The following is a 4,078-nucleotide window of genomic DNA, read 5'->3' on the forward strand; positions in this document are numbered from 1 at the left end:
CGCCAATTAAAAGAAAACGAACTGAGGACTGGATCAGAAAACAAGACCCATCCATCTGTTGCCTTCAGGAGACCCACCTCTCAGCCAAACATACAAACTCAGAGTGAAAGGGTGGAAAAGGATCTACCAATCAAACGCCCCCAGTAAGAAAGCAGGTGTAGCTATCCTGATATCTGACAAAATAAACTTTTCATTAAAATCAGTACAGAAAGACAAGGACGGACACTACATATTAATAAAGGGAACAATCCAAGAGGAGGATATAACCATCATCAACTTATATGCCCCAAATATTGGTGCACCCAGATATGTCAAAAAAATGCTCTCAAACTTACAGAATAAAATAGATCCCAATACAATAATACTAGGAGATTTTAACACACCACTCTCACCAAAGGACAGGTCTACCAACCAGAGGATTGGCAAAGAAGCTACCGAATTAAGAGAGGCCATACTCCAAGCGGAATTAACTGACATCTACCGAGTAGTTCACCCTAAAACAACACAGTACACATTCTTTTCAGCAGCACACGGAACTTTCTCCAAAATAGACCATATCATAGTTCATGCAAGGAACTTAAGCAAATACAAAGGGATCGACATAATCCCCTGTATCCTATCTGACCACAGTGGAATCAAGCTAGCTCTCAATAACAAAGCATACCGCAGAAATTTCTCTAATACATGGAAATTGAACAGCACACTCCTTAACAATGCCTGGATAACAGAAGAGATCAGAGAAGAAATAAAGTATTTCCTACAACTCAATGAAAATGAAAACACCTCACAAAGAAACTTGTGGGAAACAGCAAAAGCAGTCCTGAGGGGCAAATTTATTGCCCTCAGTGCCCACATCAAGAGAATGGAGACAGACCAAGTAAATAATCTCATGTTGCAATTAAAACAGCTAGAAAAACAAGAAAAAATGGGACCTAAAGCTACTAGACGAAGCCAGATAACCAAATTAAAAGCAGAGATTAACAATTAGAAAATCAGAAAACCATAACCAAAATAAACCAAACAAAAAGCTGGTTCTTTCAAAAAATAAACAAAATTGATGGCCCATTGGCTAGATTAATTAAAAAAGAAGAGAGGAAACCCATATTAATAGGATTAGGGATGCCACGGGAAACATCACAACACGTACCCAAGATATCCAAACAATTCTAACAGACTACTTTCAAAAGCTATACTCTCTAAAGGAAGAAAATTGGGCGGAAATGGATGCATTTTTAGAGAAATACAAGTTGCCCAAACTGAGCAAAGAAGAAGTTAACCAATTAAATAAGCCAATATCCTATAATGAGATACAGGAAGCTATCAAAAGTCTTCCAACAAAAAAAAGCCCAGGACCAGATGGATTCACAGCAGAATTCTATAAGACTTTTAAAGAAGAACTAATACCCATACTCCTCAAGCTCTTCAGAGAAACAGAGAAGGAGGGAGCTATCCCAAACTCATTCTACGAAGCCAATATCACACTCATCCCCAAACCAGGCAAAGACCCAACCAAAAAGGAGAATTACAGGCCAATCTCCTTGATGAACACAGATGCAAAGATCCTTAACAAGATTTTAGCTAACAGAATCCAGAAACACATAAACAAAATAATTCACTATGACCAGGTAGGCTTCATCCCAGAGACACAGGGATGGTTTAACATATGTAAGTCAAGAAATGTAATCCAACATATCAACAAGAATCATGTCAAGAATCACATGATTATCGCCACAGATGCAGAAAAGGCCTTTGACAAAATTCAACATTCATTCATGCTAAAAGCTCTGGAGAAAATAGGAATAGAAGGAACATTTCTAAAAACAATAAAAGCCATTTATGACAGACCAATAGCCAATATTATACTTAATGGGGAAAAGCTACAACCAATTCTCCTAAAATCAGGAACAAGGCAAGGGTGTCCACTGTCTCCACTCCTCTTCAATATAGTCCTAGAACCCTTAGCCAGGGCAATAAGGCAAGAAAAAGACATTAAAGGGATCTGCATAGGGAAAGAGGAAGTTAAACTATCACTTTTTGCAGACGACATGATACTATACCTCCACGATCTCAAAAACTCTATCCCCAAACTCTTAGAAATCATAAATCACTTTGGCAAAATAGCAGGATACAAAATAAACCCACAAAAATCAGTTGCCTTCTTATACACTGATAATGTACAGGAAGAGAGGGAAATAAAGGGAGCAACCCCATTCACAATAACCTCCCCAAAAATAAAATATTTAGGAATTAACCTAACCAAAGATGTAAAAGAACTATTTAATGAGAACAATAAAAAGTTAAAGAAAGAAATTGCAGAAGACACTAGGAAATGGAAAGACCTCCCATGCTCCTGGATAGGGCGACTTAATATAGTAAAGATGGTAATACTTCCAAAACTAATATTCAAATTCAATGCAATTCATATTAAAATCCCAATGACGTACATCACTGAAATACAGAAAACAGTCCAAAAATTCATATGGAACAACAAAAGACCTAGAATAGCCAAAACAATTCTAGGGGATAAAGACAATATTGGAGGGCTATCCATGCCGAACTTCAAACTCTACTACAGAGCTATAATAACAAAGACAGCATGGTACTGGCACAAAAACAGACCTGAAGACCAATGGAACAGAATCGAAGATCCAGAAATAAATCCACAGGCCTACACCCAGCTGATATTCGACAAAGGAGCCAAAGACATACAATGGAAGAAACACAGCCTCTTCAACCGCTGGTGCTGGGAAAACTGGGCAGCCACATGCAGAAATCTAAAAGTGGACCCCAGCCTATCACCATGCACCAACATCAACTCAAAATGTATTAAAGACCTTAACATTAAACCTGAATCTCTGAAAGTACTGCAGGACAGAGTAGGAGATACACTTGAACTAATAGGCACAGGAAGGAACTTCCTGAACAGAGTCGCAGGGTCACAACAAGTTGGAGAGAGACTAGACAAATGGGACTACCTTAAAATAAAAAGCTTCTGCACAGATAAAGCTATCGCAACCAAGCTAGAAAGACAACCAACTAATTGGGAAAAAATATTTACCAGCAATATATCAGACAAGGGGTTAACATCCTGTATATACAGGGAACTCAAGAAACTAATCCCTCCCAAACCAAACAAACCAATTACTAAATGGGCAAGGGAACTAAAGAGGGACTTCTCAATTGAAGAAATAAAAATGGCAAAGAAACACATGAGGAAATGTTCATCGTCCCTGGTGGTGAAGGAAATGCAAATAAAGACAACCCTGAGATACCACCTTACCCCAGTCAGAATGTCCCACATCCACAAATCAGCCAACGACAAATGCTGGAGGGGATGTGGAGAACAAGGAACGCTATTGCACTGCTGGTGGGAATGTACACTTATACAACCACTTTGGAAAGCAGTCTGGAGGGTCCTTAGAAAGCTAAAGATTGACCTCCCTTATGACCCAGTCATACCACTTCTAGGCATCTACCCTGAACAACAGGAACCAATATACAAGGACACGTGCACCTCCATGTTTATTGCAGCATTGTTCGCAATAGCTAGGATATGGAAACAACCTAGATGCCCCACCACAGATGAATGGATCCAAAAATTGTGGTATCTATACACAATGGAATAATATGCAGCCATTAGAAATGACAAAATAATGGCATTTGCAGGGAAATGGATGGAGCTAGAAGGAATCATGTTGAGTGAGGTAAGCCAAAAATGAAGAGACAAACAGTACATGGTCTCCCTGATAAGTGGATGCTAAATCCAAAATGTTAGGTGATATGACAAAACTAACAGGACTTAAGAAACAAAGAACTCCCACTCATCTGGTTGAACCACTACCAAATATCCCCATGCTGCTGATCACATATATGGTATATAACATGTGAGCACCGTTATATATTACAGACTGTGATAGACAATTTGCTCCAGGAAAGTTAGAATGAACTAGTGACTTTAAATGAGCATCATTATTCCACAATACTGTGAATTTCCGGAAATTATGTAATCACTTAATCACAATCAAAAAAAAAAAAAAAGAACCTCGGGGAAGGGAGGAAGGGAGGGGATAGTAGGGGG

This window comes from Dipodomys merriami, unplaced genomic scaffold, assembly GCF_024711535.1.
Source record: "Dipodomys merriami isolate MVZ:Mamm:240054 unplaced genomic scaffold, mDipMer1.0.p SCAF_842, whole genome shotgun sequence".
NCBI lineage: Eukaryota > Metazoa > Chordata > Mammalia > Rodentia > Heteromyidae > Dipodomys > Dipodomys merriami.